This window comes from Callorhinus ursinus, unplaced genomic scaffold (genome assembly GCF_003265705.2).
Source record: "Callorhinus ursinus isolate GAN/ISIS: 27379988/994484 unplaced genomic scaffold, GSC_fseal_2.0 scaffold35, whole genome shotgun sequence".
Taxonomy (NCBI): Eukaryota; Metazoa; Chordata; class Mammalia; order Carnivora; family Otariidae; genus Callorhinus; species Callorhinus ursinus.
Genome location: NW_027397097.1, coordinates 9,533,205 through 9,557,670, shown reverse-complemented (window position 1 = coordinate 9,557,670; position 24,466 = coordinate 9,533,205). Strand labels below are relative to the sequence as shown.

Genomic DNA, 24,466 nt, shown 5'->3' with positions numbered 1-24,466 from the left:
TCTGAGAAGTTAAGTAACATGTCCAACATCATACTTTTAATTAGTTGTAGGTACATGAATGATGAACAGTTCTAAATAATACATCTCCCTCCACATTTTCATAAATATCTGCAAACTGGGGCAATTTTTAAAAGGCCTTCAGTTTTTGATCTTTTTAATTATTAAAGTCATCATATTTATTGTGGAAATTTGGGGAAATAAAGTAAAAGTAATAAAAAAAGTAGAATAATATCATCCATAAAATTAGTCTCAATATTATACTGTATAATTTTGTGGCATTTTCATACATATATTTTATGAACTATATACATATATAATTAAAAACAAACATTATATATAAATGTTACACACACATATAAATATATATAATTTGTAAGAGGAAATGGGACCAAGTACCCTGTGGTGTTCTTTGTTTTTGTCTGGAAAGAAAATGTTGTGAGCATAGGCTAATACTACTAAATATTCTTCTAAAACATTCATTTTATTTTCTTCAGCCTAGGGAAATATTGCGAGGACATAAAAATCCATTTTTACTGACATGCAAGTAGAATGATTCCCTTGCAAAGTTGAGACTCATTGTCAGTCATTTAGGGAGTGAAGGAACCTTGTGTTCTGTCTGTCCTCAGACCGGAGCCATATTGGAATGGTTCAGAACAGTCCCTGGTTTCCTTTTGCTCCTAGGCCTGCCCGATCTAGCCCCTGTCCAACTAACCTCGCTCCCTCTGCCCTAAACATTTTGGCTTCATTCTCTCCCCTAAAATTGTCAAATGCAGTCCAGCCTCAGCTTCTGAGCACTTGACAGTCACAAGGTCTGGAAAGTTTTCATTAGATACTTTGATCTCTGCTCCAGCATCACCTCCTCAGAGGTCTTTCCTGACTGGCTTACCTGTGGCAACTCTGACCTTCCTTTCTTCTTCCCATTGTCCAACATTCACCCCGTTTTGGTTTCTGTATCCTACTTTGCTACCTGCAGTTGAATTGTATTGTATGTGTATTTGCTCATTGCTATTTTCCTGGGGGAGATAAAATACTTCCATCTTGTCAATAGTAACCTACAAGAGTGGCTGGCATGGAGCGGGCACCCAACATGTGCTTATTGCATGAATGAATGAGTGAGTGGCTTGTACCATATAGTTAGCAAAGAGATTCTATTTTATTTGGAGCTGGTTGGGAAGCCACACAAGAGTTTTGAGTTGCTTTCTAATATTTCTAGTATGCCTGATCTAAGAGAAATCCTTTAAGAGAGTGAAACTTAGCACAAAGGTGGATTTGTTCTTTTCTATTGAAGTTTTTGAGGGAAGAACACAAACTAGAAGATATCCTAAAGAATGGCCAGGAAGAAGTTCAATTTCCCAGTATGAGGGGTCTAAACAGAATAGAAGAATGGGACAGGGCCAAATGGGGGAAATAAACAAGAGTCACAGGGCACCTGGGTGGCACAGTTATGTGTCTGACTCTTGGTTTTAGCTCAGGTCTGATCTCAGGGTTGTAAGATCAAGTCCCGCATGGGGCTCTGTGCTCAGCACGGAGTCTGCTTGAGTTTCTCTCTCCTTCTCCCTCTTCCTCTGCCCCTCCCCCCAGCACTCACTTTCTCTCTCTCTCTCACTGAAATAAATAAATAAATAAACAAATAAACAAATAAGTACCACCAAAAAACCAAAACCAAACAAAACAAACAAGAGTCACTTCACAGTGGTACCTAATAGGTAAACCTGGGAAAATTCACAAGGCCAGGTACAAGTGCTAACATTGTCTTTTTGGGTACTTTTGTGCTTATTTAAAGGGCCCAGAATAAGCAGAGACAATCTTATTTTTATTAGAAGAGTAATGTTAAGCTTATTCATTGTCTCTGTGGATAGGTATTATAAGCCTCAGATGTCTTCTATTTGCTTGCATTTTTAAGATCCCATGAAAGAAAAATGCAATCAAGTTGTGATTTTTGAGGAGAGAGTTATCCATCAGCATTAGAGTCTTGATGAAGCTCTATAGATTTCCTAAGAAAGATTCTTCTGCAAAGGTGATAACATAGTTATCTCCCTGTCACGTAGTATAATTGATAGCACTATTCAAAATTAATGGACTCTGGTGTGTGGTAGATTAATGCACCGTGTGCTCAGAGCAGAAACCTACCACTTCTGGGATTTCAACCCAAATCTGGAATTAAACTAAAGTGAAAGGGGGGACTTCATGGCTAAAGATACAGTAAAGACAGAGAAGACAGAGACATAAAATTAGACTTAACCACCCCACAGGCCTAAAAGTGAGACAGAAGTGTGTTCAAAGGAAGCCCTCACTTCTTACTAGAGTCATTTTTCGTATTTATTTCATTATTCCAACCTTAGAGTTCCCATTAGTGGCTCTGCTTGAGCTCCTGTAAACCTGGTAACATATGGTACTTAAGAAATATTACATTAATAGGGGATTTCTATTGGCCTTCTGTGACCTAGATTAACATTGGGACAGTTTAATAGACACAGGGTAGCAAGCTAATAAGAAGAAACTTACTAGCATATGTAGTCAAAGGAATGATCCTTTTCTAGCTGGATTGTGGGGGAAGTGAGGGTAAAAGACAAAGAGTCAAATCAGGGAGAAACAGAAAAATGGAAGGAAATAGGGCCTACACAGCCTGCTACTTATCAAGAAGCTGATGCAGAAGCAGCAGGTCGTCTTGTTCCCCTCAAGGACTAGACTGGGAGAAGAAAGTACCTTTCTGTAAGTCTGGAGAAGAGCTTGCCAAGGAGTGAAATAGGATATATATATTTTACATTCCTGATTCCTGAGCAGACAAAGCAAGGATTTTGAAGCCATAGATATTTTCAGTTAAATCCTATCTCTTTTATTTGTTCTGTGTATCATTTTTGGACAGTTATTTAAACTCCTGGGGTCTAAGTCTCCTTACCCATACAATGAAAGCAAGCAAAGTAATCTGTAGAATCATTGTGAGGAATAAATCATATAAAGCATGTCAGAGACACAGCACAATGCCTGGAATGGACTGTCCTTGATAGTGCTCAGGTTGTGCCCTGCACAATCACTAAAAGGCACCATTTGCATCTATGTAGGCCAAACTTTTAGCACCCCTCCATGGTACACACCTCCATCTTCATTGAGCATCTTGGATAGCAGCACCCTAAGTCAAGTGGTCTGCTCAACATCATCCCTCAAGGTGTCCACTTTGAAAGTGCACAATCAAGATGGTCTGCCATGTTTCTCACACACATTCTGGTAAATGCAGGGATGAGAAAGGTGGGCTGGGGCCGATTTCTGGGTCAACAGTACGTGTTATTCCCTCCATCTGAGATAAGATTATTCCCTCATAAAGTCAGACATTTTGTGACTTACTGGGATGTGTTCCATGATGCCTTACATGCCTTTTTACTCCATGCTGAATTAGATACCGATGTCACAGGTTGTCACAACCCCCATCATTGTTCCCCCGTCATTGTTCCCACATTGTTCCATTGTTCCCACAGGTTAAATCTCTCAGAGCAGCTGACACTCTGTATCTCAAGTGTTATTTTCCATGACTCCACAACAAGACTGAATTCCCTAAAGTTCTCATTCATCCTTATATGTTTAGCTCCTACTACCATGTCTGGCATGGTTACTGTTCAGCATGTGTTTGCTAAATGAGTACACAGAATGTTATATGCAAATCTAGTAGGACATGACCTTGAGAAAGTACTAAACATGTCTGAGCCTCAACATTCTCATTTGTAAAATGGGAGACCGTGCATACCTAACACATATATTGAGCTATGTGAGACACCTAGCCAGAGTATGCACTCAATAAGTAGAACAATGGCTCATTATTATTATATTATTCTAATAATCATACACAGATATAGTAAAAAATGCATGATTATTGAACAAGTGTTAAACATTTAGTGGAAAAGAATGCAAGCCATTGAGTCCCTTAATTCTTGAGGTTTCTATCTTTCCACAAGATGACATTTTCCCTTTTTTCACCACAGGAATCTGTTTCTATTTCCTTTTTGCACTCTGTCATAACTTCTTACATTTATTCCATCTGACACACACAAATCCATTAAATCTAATGAATATCTGTTCTGACATCATGCTGTTTAAATACGGCTAATGCGCCTAATGATTTTGCTTTTAAAAAGTGACTCTGTGTACTGTGTATTTCTAAAATTTAGCAGAACCAAACATCAGTTTAATATTCCTGAAATCTAGATAGTAGCAGTTAAATTTCTACCAACACTTTTGAACATTGATCATGTAAAAGATACAGTACTAGTCACTGCAGGGGGATATAAACAGGAGCATGGCCCTGCCTCTTCCCTTGAAGTTCAAGATGTTAGATCAGATAGTCTCCCAGTAATATGCTGAGAAGAGACATTCAGGACACTCAGTGATATTCTTCATGACAATGTATCAGATCTGTTAAGTTAAGGAAACATTGGCTGTGCCAGGTTTGGGACTACACGCTCCAAAAATGGAGCTGAATAAGACATATACTCTGTTTTAATGGAGCAGATAATTTACTGATTAAGAGAGGAAAGTAAAAGCACATTATGTTGATATTGTAGGTTAAACATTTTAGCTGAAGTAAGCAGAAGGACTGTTGGTGGTCATAAGAGGAGCATTAAATTGGACTAGAGATTAAGGAAAACCTTGAGAAAATATTGACCTGAACAAGGGTTTGTTAAAAAGACTGCTAATGGTAACTAGCACATTTTGATCCTTGTGAGAACCAAGAAAGAATCTTTATCTTTTATTTTTTTTAATGATTTTTCTTATTTATTTATTTAGAGCTCAAGTTGGGGGAGGGATGGGGGGAGAGGGAGAAAGAAACTTTAGCAGAGTCTGAGCTTGAGCACAGAGCCTGACCTGGGGCTCAATCCCCCGACTCTGAGATCATGACCCTGAGATGATGACCTGAGCCAAAATTGACTGAACCACCCAGGCGCCCCCCTTCCCCTGCCAAAAAAGAATCATTAATTCAATGCTTCATATAGAGTAAGTACTTGATGTTAGAAAATATTATTATAAAATAAAATTTGTAACAATCCTTATCATTATTGAGTAATTATTTTCTAATTGGAAATAGTGAGGTGCAAAGGACATTCCAGGCAGAGAGAAAATAGGAGATAAGATGCAAATTTTTGAAAAAGGCTGGTCTGTATGTGATTACCACAAACTGTTGTGTTGAAAGCACGACAGAAAAGGGCAGGTGTGTCATGCCAGGCAACCCAGGTTTTATCCCACATGAGGAAGTATGGTTTTAAGAAAGCATGTGACTCAGATTTAGTTTTAGAAAGACTACTTGGCAACCACATGGGAGACTGGTTTTTGCAGTTCAAGAGAGAAGACAGGATGAATAGTTAGAGACCAGTGGTACAGGTAAGAAGTGATAAAGGCCTGAATGTTGGACAGGGCTAGAAGAAAAGAAGAGGAGGGGTCATCTTGGGGACTATGGAGAGAGGACACGGGCCATTTATTTGATGATTTACTTGATAAAAATAAAAGGGAGATGGAGGGATCAAGGAGAATACCAGGATTTCTCTCTGGATGGGTGGTGGCATGGAGAGAAGTATAGTTCAGTTCGGGTCAGATTGATTCCAAATGGAGAAGTCCAGCGGCAATTTCATATATGCATCTGAGCTCAGAGAAACCACCGCTGTTGAAAATAGTGGTATGGGAGTTTTCTGCAAATAGAGAGAACAGCAGTCTTAATAATGGATGAGAATTGTCTAAGTAGAACCTGCAGATAAGTAGAAGAGGGTGAGCTAAGTATAAAACTGGGTAGAGCTTTAGAACACACTTAGGTATAGAATGACTCTGAGTAGAAAAGTGGCAAGATCAGAGTGGTCCTTAGGAGCCTAAGGCTGATAGCTCTCTGTGACAATTATCAACAGTAGTGTGCATAATAAACAACTGGGGATCCCACAAAATTGAAGATTCCCTGGACCCACTAAGGGAATCTTATTGAATATGTTTAGTATGGGGCCTAGGAAACTGCATTTCCCAGCAAGCATCCAAAGACCCAGAAGAAGGAGGTTCAGGGATTGTACTTTGAGAAGCATGGGGGATATCACTGTATATTAAGGGAAGATGGGCTGGGGAACTTGATCATCAGGATCTGTGCTGGAGGAACTCAATGTGAGCCTTCTCCAGATTTGCTTGGCAGGTAAACGACAAAAAATTCTTGTTACCAATCTTCAGTTATTTCCTGAGCCAAAAATACTCCAAACCCATGTCAAAACTTCACATACCCAGAGCAGAGTTTGCAGATACAAATAAAAGTCAGGCTGGGGAAAATGAAGGAAATCCAATGCAATATATTTGTATTCTGTCACTGAGGCACTGTCTAATGTTGCTGTAACTATGATGTATAGGTCTATCAAAGCATGTGTTACCATGGTCTGAATTTCCCGACTGGAGAAAAATGATTAATGTAGAGATTTGCATTCAATGTGGGCTTGGACATCAATATTTCAGCTTAGGTAAACAGGAGCTTTACCTAATTTATTGGCTCTCATTATGGATGGCTTGTAGAAGCCAAATTCCCCCTCTGCCTCCAAAATGACCTTTCATGCTCTACAAATCAATCTAGAAGAAGTGAAGCAAGTTGGTTAATATTTTAGGGAGAAAAAAATGACTTCACATGTCAGAGACTTAATTGTTGTGATTTTGACCCATTTTGAAATTAGTTAACATTTGCTTCAGGCCTCCGACTTCATGCATTATTTATTTTCATCTTGGCCTTCCTTAAGTCTCTCCATGCGCAATATGCCTGTCACATGTAAGAAGCTTTTTCTAAAATAGTGCACTCGAATAATAGCATTATGAGGCAGAAAATGTAAGGACCCACATTTGTCACCTTTACACATATGCAGGCATATAGACACACACAGACAAGTGTGCAAGCACACACACTCTCTCTTATACATCTACATCTTATTTTAGGCCACGCTGCTCTTGAGTATATTTTAGCTCTCATTGGCAAAGTTTCTAGGTGTTACAGGCAGTATTACAGAGCAATTTCCCCATAAGAGTTTTATGTTGCAAAGCATGTCTGTCAGAAGTTAATCAAAGGGTAACAAATGCAAAAGCCTATGCATACGCTTCCTGGATACTGGAGCCAGTCTCTGCTGTCAGTCACCGTCAAAACTATAGCACACATGGGCATACTTCTCCTTTTTCTTTCCTGTGAGAAAATGTTCCTGCCCACAAAGGTCAGTGCCTTTATGGCATAAATCTATTAGCCTATTGTTGTGGTAGGAATCCCAAGGAGAAGGCAGCTCATCAGCTGTCTGGCTCAGATGCAAGGTCTCCACAACTTCTTGCAGCAGAAGGTCAAGCTCTGCATCTTGTCTCTTACTGTCCCCATCAGCTTTGGTCTGTCCTGTCATAACCTTTGTGTCCCAGTGAGTAATCACTTATCCCTGGCCTCGAAAATGACGATCCCATTACTGGTTCTATGTAATCATGGGAGAAGAGTGCATTTGGAGTCATTAAACTAGCTGCACCCTCTGGCCAGTCTAGGTGCCCTCAGAGCCTGGATGGGGAAGGGTCATCCATGAGAACGGTCCATTATGCCAGCTCTCAGAAAAAAAATATGCTTATAATTTCCTGTGTATTTCCAAAATGTTTGCCACCTTCCAATCACCTACATTCCTTTAGTCTTGACACTCATTTGAAGTTAAACAAAAACCAGTGTAAAGATGAGGCTCGACAGCTGTTTCCCAGATGTACTGAAATAACCATTGCAGCTGTCTGAAACTAGGGCATTTGCATTTGCATCAGTTTGGATTAAATCTTTCATTGATTGGGGTCATCATTTATGTACAAAGCTCGTAGAACAAAGGATGTGCATGTCCAAAGCAGCCGTTTTAAATCTTTAAGCAGGAGTGTAGAAACTCTGAAGACTACATTCACCTGGTAAAAAGGCAGTCTTACTGCCCGCAATCTTCAAGGGTCCAGGCTTTTACTGAGTATCTACTATGTTCATAGCACATTTTCTCTGTGTGCTAAAAGCCCAGTCATCCTTCCAACTTCACTGTCACCTCCTGGAGTTAGAATTAATTGATATGTTTCCTCTGGGATTGGGATCCAGACTCCTCAGATGTGAATATGATGCTCTCATTTCCCAGCAATGCTCATGGAAATAAATGCTCAAGAAATGCTTATGCCATCCTGTGCCAATATGAAGGAAGGAAGGAAGGAAATATATTTCTATTAACTCAAATGTATAGTTTTAGGGCAAATATTTACATGATAATTTATAATTCAGAAGCACTTTTACTTTGTTAGCTTTGAAAATAACATTTTAATATTCTCACATATTCTTTAGTGTGCAGCTTATCAATATCCCTTGATATTTTTCAGATGGAAGAATCTGAAGTCTTCTAAATCCAAATCCTAAACTCTCACACCCTGATTTTGTTACGGAGGACAAAATCTTCATTTTTCTTGAATTTCTTTTATCTTAAATTCAGACTCCTATATCCCCAAAGTAGCTTGGTTTGCCTCTTACTTACAGGATCCCTCCCCAGTGATTATTTTCCCCTTCTCTTAAACAGTGTTCTACCATCCACCCTTGTCTTATGTCCATAAGGCTCGTGTTCATCTATATCAACAAAGCCAGGCTATCTTCTTAGTGAAAGAAATATTATTTATGGCTTAAATCTTGAGATGCCTTACAAATACTTCAAATGCAATATGTTCAAGACAGAATGTATTATCTTTCCTGCCAGGACCTTTCTTCCTACATACCTCATCTTGGTTCATGAAGCAACCATCAGCCACCCAGTCTCTGGAACCACAAATCTCTATGTCTTCCTCAATTTCTCTCTTGCCCTCACCTTTCACATCCTGTCAATCCTGATTCCAAATATCCCGTTCAAATCCAACTTCTTCCTAGTGCCCTTGCCATTTTTCACATGGACTATTGCAGAGCACCCACACTGAATTCGTTTTTATCAGTTTTGCCTGCTAAGGCTCATCTTTCTGTAATGCCACAAACATTCTCTATGTAAGATAAATAAGTGTGTGTGTGTGTGTGTGTGTGTGTGTGTATGTCCCTCTCATCTTCAGGAAAAATGATTTTCTAATTAATTATAGCATTCACTTACTCATTTATTAATCATAGCATTCATGGCATTTCTCATCTGAACCTGACCTTCATCCTCATCCTACATCATCCCAGCCTCCCACAATACCCATCCCAGACACTTAGCTCTGCATTTTCTAAACAGTCTTCTTGAAATTTATGGCTGAAATTGTGAGATGCCTTACAAATACTTCAAATGCAACCTGCCTGTTCACTTCCCAATGCTCGTGTATGTGCAGTGTTCTCTGCCAGGCATGCCTTCCTCTCTGCCTGATGAACTATTGCTCATCCTTGAAGTGGGAGTTCTATAAAGACAATCCTGACTCTTGGCACCCAAAGCAAACTGAGTGTCCTTCCTTCTGTACTTCTGTAGAACCTGGGGTTCTCTCTATTAAGAACAGTGTGGCTGCTTTTCAGGTTTCTCTTTCACCTACCAACTTTCAAGCCTCCTCAAAACACTGTCTCTTTTTATTCGTAGGACCTGACAATTTGCTTCCAACTTAATTTTTATTAAACAAAGGAAACTTTCATTTTGTCTAACTTAAATCTTGATATTTCATTCTTTTTGGCCTTCTTTCTGGTATAACACCTATATTTTGTTCCTTTAATTATCTTTTTTAGCACAGGTTTTATCCTTGGTAAAAGAAAGATGAGTGAAGTCACTATGCATGCATGATGGGGTATCAAATATTTTACATATATGTTAAATTCCCATATTGTAATTTCTCTCCCTAGTGGAAAAATTAACCATGTAATATTTTACTTATTCAGGTATTCATTTCTTTTAATGAACTCTTAAGAGAAATACAATATGTACCAGACACTGTGCAGGATAATTAGGGTACATAAGTGATTATAATACCATTAAATATAAAGATGTTGATTTAGTCCAAGATGTTTTGCTATTCAAGAAGTCACTGAATGCCCCAAGAAACTTCAGTTACCATTCTTCTCTCACAAAGACCAGTGAAGAGGATTGGAGCACATTGTCCCTAAACTTCATAAAACTGTCTTCTATCTTACTCTTTAGCTCCACTTACTTAATCCCTCAGATTTCTTACCAATTCAGAAACTAGCCACATACCTAATTAATTAGCTTTCTCTTCTTTTTCTCTCTCTCCCTCTCTTATTTAGCCTTTTCTGACCTTCTGAGGTGACTGACTCCTCAATTTGCTACATTACCCCCATGCTGTGCACAATCCGGAACATGCATTTCCTCTTCTGTTTTCCTCTTGAGAATCAACTCTCTTGGCTCTGTTCTTTCAAATCCTATCTTGTTCCCTTCCTGCTTTCTAGTTCTGGTGTTTTCTATCAGTTATCCCAATTCTGCATCACAGAAGTGTAGAAGCAAGAAGAACTATTCAAATGAAGGGGGAAGAGTCTAGAAATGATGAGGGGCAATCTAAGTGAGCAAAGTCACATGTTTTTTGGGGTTTTGTTTGTTTTTTATTTGTCTTTAACAGAGAATGGGTAAGTTGTGAGTATACCTGTGAATAGTTTTTGTCTTGTCAGTGATTCGGATGTGGTCACCTCCTTCACACACATACTAAACTATTGACCATCATATGATAGGAAAATGTTATGAAAGAATTATGTGCAGGGCATTCTGAGAACATCTCAAAAAGTATCAATTCTAGCTCTAATTTAAGAGAAACAAGAATATGAGAGAATGATTAGTGGTTGTGATGAATAAATTTGACATGATATATTTAAGTTTGCTTGGTGACTACATGTCAATGTTAATTGGAACCTGAAAGGGAAATTAGATGACAAATTTAGTAAGTTCAGGTCTCTCCATAAAACACATCTTATTAGCGATCAGCCTTGTTAGTTAGGATTCTTACATTGGAGGTGTGGGTAAAATGCCAAACTAGATGGATTGTAAGTAGCACAGTGTCCTCCACAAATCTAAGAGTCTTTCTTTTTCTAGTGGAAATTTTGTACCAATTTATCTTCTCATATGATCTTAATGAAGATTGATTTCTAATATTGCCATTCCATGTGTCTCGTAACATATAAAACCATAAAATGTCTTCTATTGAAATGTTACATAAAGCGCGGAGGGACAATGATATTGAAGACAGAAATGCAATGTTAGATTTGTGTGGATTTGAGTAAAAATGTTTATACTGATAGTTTAAACACATATAAATGAGAAGATTTTTCACCTTGACCTTTGTGAATGTGAATGTGTATCTTATTGTTTGACATTCTTGGGATATTAAAATAAAACAGTCAGTCATAACAGTTAAAATGATTTGAAGATACAGAGTTCTCAAATCTTAGAAGAATCATAGGGTTTCTACTGAAACTACTTGTACCCTTAATCCATTCATAAGGAATAATAACAGAGTGTATCAATCATGATTAATTATGCATTTCTTTGAAAAGAGAATAAACATAGTCCAAGGGAAGGCTTCTTTATTACAGTTTTTAAAAGACATATAAATCTTATTGCATCAGAATATTTTCAGTGTTCTTTCATGCTGAGGAAAAGGCTCATGCCCAAGTATGTGATTACAGATTTAGGATTAGACTCATCACTTCCATATCAGCGTAAATTAAAGTTGCTTATTAACATATGGACAATACCTTTGGAGAAGTTAAATCATGGAAGAACATACACATGTTTTTCACTAGCTATTTCAGAGGCATTTTGTAATTACACAGGATTCATTTGCCAGACCCCTCCCTGAGCTAATGAGGTTGGATCCTGCCACGGCTCTTTGCTTTCAAAAAATTGAAGTTAGAGAAATTAAATGACTCTAAAATGACTCTTGTTTCATCTTGCCAGGTCATTTCTGAAGGCTAGGCTCAAGGTGGGTCTGAATTTTAGAGGTGATATTTGAGTCACTTGATAAGAATATTATTCTTTAATACTGCATTTTTGTTCTTTTCCTGAATCACGGAGAGAGATTCTTGATTTGTGCTGAAAGAATTGAACTTATCTGATGCATATGTTACACATTTTATTTTCAATGTTACATTCTCCTCATTCTGCTCCTCTGTTTCCCCTTTCCTAGATAAACCACACTTTCACTGGACTGATTGGAATGAACAGGCAAGGCTGAGTGAGGTAAGCCTCTGGGGAACTACCATGAGCACCCACATGTTATGGCCACCAACCTTGTGGAGAACCTAAATTTAACCCATCTGGCTTCACAGTGCGCTGGGTCCTGCCCTGCTGCCCTCCTTGGTCAGACTCCCACAAACAATACACATGGGTAAAGCATTTACTGTTTTGGTCTGTTGTGCTCAAATTGGTCAGCAAAATGTGGCAGTGTATGCACATATAGAAAATACATAGACAATTTATTTCAGCTCTTTGGGAATTGTCAAGAAAAGGGAGATGGTAGAAAAACATAGCTAGATTGTGATTATTACCCAGGAATTTGTCCACTCGCTGGAAGAAAGTGAACCCAGGAGGCTACAAGTTCTCAGGACCCTTCCTACCCATTTTGCAGGGAGATGGCATGACATCCTCTTTAGTTTGCTGAACAGAAACAGTCTAGACCCAACATATGCTTTGAAATCAATTCTGGAACAGGGAAATAAAAGAGGGACTAGACAGCACCAGAATAAGGCATAACTCCAGTGAGTGCCACTTCTCTGGTAGAATCTGGATTCTAGGAAGAGCCTTGAAGTATACTGGCTTATTGGGCTTATTGTCTCTGGTTTTAAGTTGCTTTTCTTGTGTAAACTAAATAAATTTTCTTTAAAATAATTGAGAAATATATAGGTAAAGTCTTTAAAATATTTCTGCCTATTCATCTGATTCAATTTGGGATAATCTCTTTTAAGGGACTCATCAAAAAGGAATACTAACGTTTATTTATATTCCAAAATGTTTACTGTGGCACTATTTATAATAATGAAACATTAGGGAAAAACCCTACTACCCAACAATTAAGGCTTGTTAACTAAATTGTGGCATAGCCACATAATGGAGTATTATGTAGCTGTCAAAACTATCATTTTTGAAAAAAAAATTGTAACCCTAATAGAAAATAATGGGGCAAGTGAAAAAGCAGTATTAGAAATTACCTGAATTAGATATGACCTCAAATTATACATAGATATTAGATGGGAAGAATATACAGCAATTGGTTGATTCTAGGGACACGGATGTATTCCCATTTTATCATTGCTAAAATCAGCATGTGTCTTACAATTAATGGAACCTTCTAGTTATAATTAGAAGCATTTTGTTTTCTTTTGTGCTTTTTTTAGTGGTAAATAAAATAAGGTTGTACCTCTTAGATTTGAAAAAAAAAAAAAAACAGCATGTCAATGTAATAGAGTCAGATTTTACTGAGTGGCATTACTATGCACTTTTTCCCACAATGAGTGTGTGTGTGTATGCAAACGTTTAGAAAAGAGGCAACTCTGTTTCAGTCCACTGATACATGATATTCTGTATACTCATTCTGTATACATAAAATTTTAGTTTGTCTAGGATCCTTTATTTAACACCCTAAGCAAGTTTCTAGGGTCTTCCTAGGTTGAAAATTCCCATAGGGCATCAAATTAATTTTTCAGCAGAATTCTGTTTGGAAATCCAAAATACTTAGATCTATCTATGGACTTCTGCACCTTCCAACAACATGAGTCCCTTACTCATCCAATTCACTCAGAGAATTCTTGGTGTGTGACTTCCCCATCAATTTCTCCTCAAATCTGAATCCCTTTCTCTTTCCCTGTTCAGTCTGTTGTTCCCTACTGCTATCCTCCACTTACATACATAATGTATGCTAACAAATATCTCTCCCGGGGGCTGGGAGCTCAATGAGGAGGGTGTGGCTTAGAAGTCATAGTTTAAAACCTGCCTCTGCCTATCACTGAGTATGTCACCTTGGGCACATCACTAACCTCCCTCTAACCCCGTTTTTGTCTTCTGTAAAGTGGAAATAATAGTACCAGTCTCAAAGGAATGTTGAATGGATTTCGAGAGCTAATGTGTATAAAGCAGTGGACACATGTTCATATGTCCAATAAATATTCATTTTGCTCCTTTTTTGTTGATATGTGGCTTTCCCAAATAGACATGACCTCCCACATAGTTTTCCAAAAGGGTTCTCATCAGTGCACACTTGATCCATTTCAAACCCAGGAAACTTTCCTGTGCCTTTGCCCCCTAAGAAATCTTTCCCACTACACTTCTTCCACCTTCATATAAAAACTTCAGAAGTCTACAAATTCCAGCTTATACCTGACAATCCTCTTTCCTCAATTCTATTATCCTTACATAGCCAAATTATCTCCCTTGGATTCTTGGATGACTTCAGCTCTGCTGAACAATTATCTTCTCTGCACCGACTCCTACAGGTTTGAGTAAAATGGAAAGGGTGGGGAGGTAGACAGAGAAATGTGTGAGATTAACAATAAGGTTTTCTAGTAAAAAGCAAAATCCTGGGGCAGAATAGACCAAAGAAAAGTGGGTTTTCCCTAAGTGGCTCTAGTACATTATCTTGAATATGGAGGTCTAATTTTCTAATTTTCTTAGGACCTCTGCATCCTAACCACCAGCCCCTTGTCTTATCTGCTAACAGTTACCTTACTTTATATTCTTTCTTACCCACATTGGCATTAATGGTTTACATTCTAACCCTAGATGCTCTCCGCCACACCTATCTGATTCAATCCTATATTTCCTTATAATTTCCTCAAAATTTTTTCCTTATATTCAGCCTCTAAAAATATTCAGTTTGATCTTCAGATTTCCTTGCTATTATATTAGGCCTTACTTTATTCTTTTTCTAAAACTTGCCCTGTTCTATTGCACCAGAGACCTCAGATGGTATAGGTGAAAATAGGGAATCAGAAGAGAATAGCTCAGGGCACCTGGGTGGCTCTTGGGTTCAGTTCAGGTCTTGATCTCGGAGTCCTGGGATCGAGTCCCGTGTTAGGGCTCTGCACTCAGTGTGGTGTCTGCTTGAGATTCTCTCCCTCTCCCATTGCCCCTCCCCCTGCTCACATGTTCATATGTTCTCTTTCTCTCTCTTTTTCTCAAATAAAATAAATAAATAAAATCTTTGAGGAAAAAAGAGCATAGCTCTACCTCTCTTTGGAAGGAATTGGAGAACTTAAATAATGTTGAGAAAAAAATAAGTAGTAATGCTTTAAAGTACATCTATCCAGGAAAGCTAAATGGTCTTATGCAGGGAGTGTTAGGGTGCTGTCCAATAGGGAATTTCATTTTAAAATCTAGTTCCTTTCTGCCAGTGCTGAAAAATGCTGACCTGAGAGGGTAAACCATAACCATATGAAAAACATCACAAAGAACTTCACAATAGGTAAGGGTTAACATCCTACAAAAAACACAAAACCCTGAGAGTTTAGGAATAAGATCTTCTATGAAGAAGCAGACATCCTGCGGAAGACAAGAAGGGCAAAAGAATATTGAGTTACAAAGGAATGAGATGCCATTTCTGGACATAGTACATTTACTTTCACAACCACAGATGGTTCAGGATTATCACTAAATAATAATAATGAGAAGGCATTGGAATTTAATAACAAAGTGTATAGAGTAGGCTTCAATGCAACCTCACGTTTTACTTACAACCTGTTCTAGAGAGCCAACATTCTTTAAGTGAAGACAAGCAAATGAAAACAATATATGCAATATATGTCATAAAAATGATAACATTCGCTACTATTTATTAATCATTGTCAGGCAGTGCTTTGAGCACATGGACTCTTTCATTTAATTCTACAACCACCTCTGCAGCGGCCAGGGTTATTCCCAGTTTTTTTCAGTTGGAAAAGCCTGAGGCTCAGAGAGGTAAATTAGCTTGCCACAAGTCCCTAAGCTAATAGCAAATAGCTTTTGGATTTGAATGCAGCACTATTTAACAGTGCATACTGAGCTCTTAATCAGGAGGTCATATTGCTTTGCATAGTGAAGAGCAGAGATAGGATTTACCTGGGAGAGTTGGACAGCTGAAGAGGAGCTGGAAAGCCTGCGGAGGTGGTGGGTGGAAAGTCCGGTGGGAAGGTGGGGGAAGCAGAAGCAACTCCTGCTCTCTCAGGCCGCTCCTCCCAGGCTCCGCCCATCACTACCTCCATGCGCCCTATTTTCCTGCGCCTAGTCTTGGTCCCAAGGAAGCCACACCAATCTCCCCCCATCCCCCCCGCTGAGTCACATGCTCATATATATATATATATATATATATAATGTAGTAAATATATCTCCTCCCGAAGCTTCCAACATTCCTCCCCTTAAGAAAAGCAGCAATACCTTGTTTGCTGCTTGAAATGTATGAAATGTGATTGTGTTTACTTTTTGAGATTGAAATCAATCACATACAAAAATACCTTTTTAGAGGAGAAAGATGTCAGCTCTCGCTTCATTCAAATATCCAGTCTTTTCTGACTCACACTGAACAACCTTGAGCAAATCATTCTCTGCTTGTGCTGTAAGCAGCAGTGGGAAAGGCTGCTCCAAGTATGGTGCGATCACTCAAATAGTAAAGCTTTTTACGCTCTTTGCTTCTGTTCATTCTTTCTTCCCTTTTGGTCTAACAAAACTTCTTAAATTATAAATTGGAAGTTGAAGCTTTTTTTTTTCCTTTCCAAGATAAGGGAAAAATTTATGACTTCAAAACACTGTCAGTGGCATAGTGCAGCAGACCACATCAATATTTTCATTTGGCAGGTGGCACATGGTACCCTGAGAAAGATATTACATTTAGGATGATCTTTTAAGGATTTGTTTGTTTTTAAATACAGTGAAATGAGCTAGTTGTTTTTACTTGGAAGATGAAATGGCTCCAATCCCCTTTTAAGAATATATAGTCAGCCATTTTACAAAACCCAACTGTTTTGCCTCCTGAGGTCTTCTAGTAGATCAGCTGGTAGATGATTACTTTTCACCCTTGAAACAAATGAGAGAAAATTAATGTCAAGTCAATCAAGGTATAATATAGTGAGGGATATAGAGATGGAGTTGCTTTTTTGGAATATTGCTTTCTGGGATACAATTGGCTAGTCATTTTGAGAATTTGTCTTGTTTGTTTTTACATTTTTTCTTTTTTTAAGAAAGATTTTATTTATTTGTCAGAGAGAGAGAGACAGAGAGAGCACAAGTAGGGGGAGGGGCAGAGAGAGAGGCAGGGTCCCTGCTGAGCCAGGAGCCCAATGGGGGATTCCATCCCAGGACCCCAGGATCATGACCTGAGCTGAAGGCAGATGCTTAACTGACTGAGTCACCCAGCCATCCCTGTTTGCAAATTTTCTGATGCATAAGCGTGTAACCTCCTTCAGGATACCTCTTTTGGCTGTTTGGCCTCCTCAGTCATGGTGACCATCTTCTGAGCTATCCTGTCCTGATGTGCACACGAATATCAAGGGACTCATCACACTGAAGTATGAATAAGCATTTGTCTCCACACTAGCCACAGAACTCCTTGAGAGTAGGGAGCCATTCCATTTCCTCCCTTTATGTACCAGTACAGTGTGAGGCAGAATAGATACTCTGTATGTGGTTTTGGAAATAAACTGAACTTGGCTGTACTTTAATGGAAATATGATTAATGATGGGGACATTTGTCCAGGATGTTTTATCTCACTGAATGGAAAGAGAAAGTTTGGAGGCAAATTCCAACATACAAATAAAATGACAAGCATGAAAACAGACCCCAACTATTTCTTCCCTTCCTTGAGCCAAGAAAGAATGCCAAAATCTCATAAGAACAAGTTGGTCCAAACTATGCCTATGTTTGAACAAGTCAGAAAAATAGTGAGAATAGGATTTTTTCTCACTACACCATTCCTAAAACAGAATGTAAGATATAGTACAAATATGGAGAGTTAACAAAGACACTTAACTTCCAGGAGTAAAAAAGTAACAACAAATACTGACAACAAGCATAAAAATCCTTAGGTGGTCTTTGCATGATGATCTCAAGCATTCCGATTTACCCTGTGTTTTTTTTTTTTCCCCAAGCTCTAAAATATATCGTTGTTTAATCCACATTCCTGGCCAAACAGCTGATGTATAATGTACAGAAGCCCTCAACCATCAGGACAAGATGTGACATTAACAATGATGCTTCTCTGTATTAGAATAGCACTTCACAATTAATAAATATTTCCACACTCAATATCTGAATTCATTCTCATCAAAATTTTATATGGTAGAAAAACCATGTCCTGCTATCTTATCCCCATCTTACAGATGGCAAAACAAATCTTAAGTACCTCCCTCAGGATCATAAAGCTTTAAATCCAGCTATGGCGTTCAACAACAATGATGCTAGTCAGCCATGAGATGCCATAGCAACAGGCTGGACTCCTCCCTCTGCCCCCCCTCCCCCCGCTCCCGCAGCCCACCAAATCTCAGTCATTCAGTCCACCACCAGGGTTTGATACAGATACCAAGATTTTATTTGACTCCTATCAAATAGAAATTTAAGACAAACAGCTGAGTTCCTGCAATACTTCAGATATTTTTTTTTGAGCACTTTCTATGAGGTAAGGTCACATAGTAAATGGGTAAAGCATTGAAAGAAATATTATTTACTGTTTTTTTATGTAGTTGCAGGCATTTAAAGTGTTTACTTGAACTTCTCATAAAACTCTTATTATGTCGTTATTATGTCTATTTTCTACAATATGTCCAAAGTAGCAAAGCTATAAAATGTTGGAGCTGGAACTTCAAACCAGTTCTGCCCAACTCCAAACCCATTTCATGACATCATCCTGCTTTCCTGGAGGTACAGCAGGGGATGTTTCTTATTACCAAGACTCCTGGGAAACCTGAGTAAGTCTTTGAGGCAAAATATGCTTGAAAATAAAACATTATTTCCAAGTAGTAGTCATTATCAGCTCATAATTGAAAGCAAGCTTGAAGAAATGCTACAAACCAGTGTCTTCTGACACGAAAGCTGTCTGCAGACATGTGGTTGTCTTTCCAATTCTCACTTTGTAAACAGTCGGGTTGACCTGATTTGTTTCTTCCTTGCTTTTGTTTCTTTGAAATTGATGTCAGCTTCATTCGTGGTAGGAAATTGGTTGTTGCATGGTATAAAAATCACATGGTTGCCTCACCTGTCCAACTGAATTTAAAATGGAAAGACTTGTCTTACAGAAATTGTATATACGATTTATATAAATCATGTGTATCTGAAGATAGATTAATTTGGCCTAAAGTTATTATAATGACAGGGTCCCTGCATGCCAAGTACAGGGTATGATAATGGAAAAATATGGGGCTTCAGAATCCAGCTGTGCTCTCTTTTAAGCTGAGTGACCCTGAGGAAGTCATTCCTTCATTCTGAACCTTGGTTTGTTTTCATGTTGTTAACAAAGATCAAATGAGATCTAAAGGATTCTAAACATGAAGTTGTTTTATTATCATCATCATCTTTATCATTAACAAAACAATATTAGGAAAAATATTTTGATAAAAGAAAAACAGTATTTTCACTTAATATTTTTGTGAACATTTAGATCAATTTATTCACAGGAAGAAATAGTAGCAAATTGGAGAAATCTGCAAAAGATTTCTACAGGATCATAAATCGGCATTTCCTTTCTCCTCCCTGTTTCTCATTACCTAAGGAGCGCCTCTTCTTTCTGCATTCCTTTCCACTGTAATCTCCTTACCCCTGCAGAAGAGCAAAGGATAAAATGATTAGTCTTTTGTGCTCCTAGTTGTTTAATTGGGGTTATGGTGTGCTGGAGTAGGGGACGGTGGCTGAGTGAAGCTAGTACTTAAAAAGCAGTTGGCAAAGTCTCGTAGGAACAGATTCAGAGATAAAAAAGGAAGAATGTGACATAGATACACGGCGGTCAAGTGACTTGAAGGTCAGGGGAGGGCGGACGATAAAAGAGAGATGGTAGGACTTTCAAGTATGGTTGGAGTTCGCCTTTCACAATTACCGGGACTGAAAGCTTTTCAACCTTCACAATCCTCATTTGAACAGGGAACATCACCATCTTTTGTTTATCTCATAGGGTAGATGTGGGAATTACATGAAATAGTATATATAAAATTGTTTTGAAAACTATGCAGTCCTATACAAATGTAATTATTTAATTCCGTATTCCCTTACCCTTATCCCTACTTTTCCAAATATGGCTTGTTTAGGCATGGTCTTCTCATGATGGTTTGCCTGTACTGAAGGCTCACTACTTACTAGGTGTGGTTCACAGTATTTCACAAGAATTGACTTAATCATTACTTCCTAGCAAACTGTTCTTGTAGATCATTAATATGCTGTTCTATACTCTTTGTTAAGTGTGATTTTTTTAACTTACTCTAAAAAAATCAGGTGCAATGGTATCAAAAGAATTTTACATATCCATTTACTTGTCATTAATTTATGCAGATAGATACTGAAAGCCTACTATATGCTAGTTGTTACACTGAGTTCTACAGATAAACCAAGCAGCCTTTAGCACTAGCCAGCAAGGTCATCAGGGATTAGACTTCACATGATAATCTTATTACACATATAAAATCATTTTTCTTTGGACCATTCTGTTTCCTCTCTTTCTCTGTCACTTTCTTTCATAAAATTTTAGAAATTGAGAAATTTGCAATTTTAAAAAGAGCCTAGGGGATTCTTATCATAGTGATTGGAGGATTTTTGAGAACCCCTGTTAATGACCAATGCTGCAAAGAAGACATTTGTAATATATAATGTGTTCTTTCTAACTCATAAATTTCATTAATTAATGAGTAGCTGGAAAGACCTTTTTTTTTTAACCTTGTTAAAGTTAGACTCTGAAATGTCACAATAGCTAACAGATCCCACATTTGCTTATTCACTGTTGAAAACAGTTCCCTTATTGAAGCTGATGTGAGAGGTGTAGTTGTGAAGTTGAAAATGGATCTCATTTGCATTTTGTCAGTGTAAATTCAAGCCCATTTAATGGTCAAAGGCAGAGATTGACTTCTTCAGTCTGTGAGCCTTTCTGATTACGGTAAGAGAGCATGTCAGTTAAGTCTAGACTCATATCTTGGTTCCACTATAGAACCTAGTCACTACCTAGTGATTTTGCCCCTCTGAGCATGTGTCCTTGTCGGTATCTAAAAACTGGGACCGTAATATTGGTCTGAACGGTGTTGTAATGAATGGAATGGTATATGTGAGCATGATCAGCACACTGGTGCTCAGGAAATGGTCAAACCAACGAAAATACATTCAATATTGTCATTTTTTCAGATTAAAGAACCAAGTTTTTTTTTTTTTTATCCTTTCACCTATTCAGCTCCTATTCATTAGTAGGATGAATTTGGAAATTAAAAGAAGTTGCTTTGGAAAGCTTAAAATTCTGGCTATCTTAATTTCGTTTGATCTGCCTATGAAAGGGTCTTAGAAGAAAATGGAAAGACAGCTTCAAGAAATTTAATGTATTATTAAATATTTTCAAAAATATTACCTTTCTTCTGTCCACTTCACAGTTCTTTGCCTTTGGTATTTAAATCCTAGGGAAAAAAGAGTAAGACACAAATATGTTCCCTTTCATTATGTTTAAGTTCTAAAAAGGAAGGGGCTTTCCTCATTAGAATGACCCATTCTTGTAATAATAAAGGAATTTTGAATATGAAATAATAAACTGTTAAGATTAGTAAAATAATAATATGGTTATAAAAAATGTGATAGGTAATGCTGTTTTTCAGATATAAATATATCAGCAACAATACTATTTGAATATTTGAACAGCATGTTACACATTCCATATATTATACCAAGTAGTAATCTTAAGACACGGGCAAAGCAAGTATTAATTTTACCCATTTTACAAATGAGGAAACCAAGGCCCAGAAACATAGAAATTATTAAATGCAGGAGGCAGAGCATGAGTTCTGCTCAACAAATTTGTTATTCCTTTTGTTGAAAACACAATCACATAAATAGTCGTAATATTTTAATTCTACTATTCTTCTTTATTCCCTGTATGCAAGGCAAAATCTAGCTCAAAACAAGTGCAGCTTTTCAAAAGAATTTATTATAAAGCAATTTTATACAGAAATTATTGTAAGGTTTGTTCTCTTAAGAAAAAAAGTGAGTGTTATTCATGATGCTGGTCCTCTATGAACCTTAAATAAAGACAGAACACGTTAGAAAACTGTCAAGTGTGCCTAGTCTGTGCTAGCCACTATGTGCATAGACTATTTTGTTTAATCTTCACACAGGATTACTATATGTTATCTTGACTTTATAGAAGGGGAAACTCAGGTACAGTTAGGGACATGCCTTGCCCAAGTAGACAGAGGAATGAGGAGAGACGAAGTCTAAATTGGAAATTTGATTCATATGACTTGAAGAATAGTGCACTTTTCTCTCTGTACCTTCCTTCCTCCCAAGAGGGAAACAAATGATTTGTTAGGTTGATGTCCCCTCCTCAGGTCCCCTTTCCCTTATTTAGTGAGGAGGTTCAGTGGATCTCAGGTGCACTGTGGAGTCCATGATGGTTTTACAGTAAAAGAAAACAGGCCTCCCTGTACCCTCTTCTTGCTCATGAGACAAATAGCATATTGTTCCAAATATATATCAGCCTAGAGGTCTTATGTGTAATAAGGAAAAGAGAGAGACACTTGGTCTAAAAAAAAAAAAAAAATGGGGGGCTGAGAGTATCTTTACCTACAGATGGATTCAGTGAAAACTGATTAAGTCTCATGCCTTCCAAAAAGGCAGATGACTCACTCATTCCAGTTGTAAATGGTTAAATCTAGGAAGTGCTTTTCTGAAGAAAAAGATATCACTTTTAAGGATAATTGATTCACTAACCCCCAGAGGAAGAGCATTCTCAATTTTGCATCCTCCAGAGATCTTTGAGCAACTTGCAAACCAATACCTGAATGGCATGGAGAGAAACTAGATGGAAATGAACAATAAGCAGACTGACAACTGGGAACATTCTGTAACCATTATCTGAGCCACTAAAACTCCAACTAAGCAAGAGGGTGACCAGAACTCCTCTACCTCACACATGAATCACTAAGCCTTTCTTGTATTCTTTGGGGTTGCACTGGAATCAGCTCAGCATTTTATTGTGGGATAGTGACAGAGTCACAGCTTTGGAGTCAGACACACAAAAGTTCAAATCTCTCATTACCACTTACCAACCAGAAATCAAAATTGAAACCCACCCTTAACGTGGCTCCAAAGTCCTTGCTCTTTCTTTGAATCACACTGTCTCTAAAAGTAGAGATTTCTCAGCAGCCTGTTGTGGTATCTGGTATGCCACCATTGAAAGCAATTTATATTTTAAGAAAAGGAAAACTAGTATTTATTGGGTTCCTGTGTGCCTACCACTCTGCTAGGCACTCTCGTGTGTGTATAAATATAAATACAAATATATGGGATAGTGATGCAACTGGGGCTAGAGACCAAATACATACATATATATATATTTGTATTTATATTTATATCTATATATATCTCATATAATTGTATACATACACATATATACGCATACTCCTATATATACATACATACAAACATGCATACACTTATATATAAGTATCTTATATAATTGACATAATAACCCTGCAAGTGAGCATCGGATGAATTAAAGGAAAAAATTAACAAGTTGCTACTGGAATTTGGTTTTAGAGAAGCTTGATTTCAAAGACAAAGTGTGTTCTACTATAATATGCAGCTTTGGGATCAATGTTCCTCTCAATTGCAAAAACAAACAAAAACAAAAAGGTTTTTCTAGCATAGGAAAATATAGACCCTTTTGTAATATAAAAAACCTAAAATAAATTCATGATGGTATCCAGTGATGCCTGTAAGCTCTTTGAGGGTAGGGAGGGTTCTTTGTAGTATATATACTACACTGCACTTGATGTGCTGTGAATGCACAAGAAATGTCTAAGAATAACAACCACTTAGAATTTGTTAGCATCTGGGATGTGTCTGAATAGTACAAGTCTATAATTATGATGTCTTACGGTTAAAAGGTCATGAATCTTACTATTTATTTATATTATTTATTTCCTCTGGGAAGTTCATAAATGACAAATTGGAATAGTTGGCTTCAGTTTTCTGGCTTCTCCTTAATTGCTTTTATTTTTCTTTAGCAATGAGACTTCTCTTTTGATTTTTACTCAGGCTTTTAGCAAAAATATGAATCAATATTACAAATAATTAGCAATTTTCCACCCTTTTTATAAATTCTACACCCTTTCCCCCTCTTGTATAAGGTACTTATAATGCCAGGGCATAGAGGAAGATGTAAAGCCCAAAGTGAGTATAAGGGAATTCCTTTGAATTACAGATGGGATAGGGATGCCCCTGGGGCTAGAGAACAATCTTTTGGTTCCCTGATCTAATTAGTTGTTTCTCTTTGATAATTATGCCAACTCTATGACTCTTTCTTTCTTTCCCTTTCTTTCTTTCTTCCTTCCTTTCTTTTTCTTTCTTTCTT

The 24,466-nt window shown here is 37.7% G+C and overlaps 1 long non-coding RNA gene across 1 annotated transcript in view; it reads left to right on the top strand.

Annotated features, from left to right (window-relative positions):
- Positions 1-24,466, top strand: part of LOC141370452 (uncharacterized) — a 1,695,799-nt gene that overhangs the window by 1,240,481 nt on the left and 430,852 nt on the right. The window contains exon 5 of the long non-coding RNA XR_012374485.1: positions 12,103-12,155. This is a non-coding gene — a long non-coding RNA (uncharacterized lncRNA). The remainder of the gene's footprint in view (positions 1-12,102; positions 12,156-24,466) is intronic.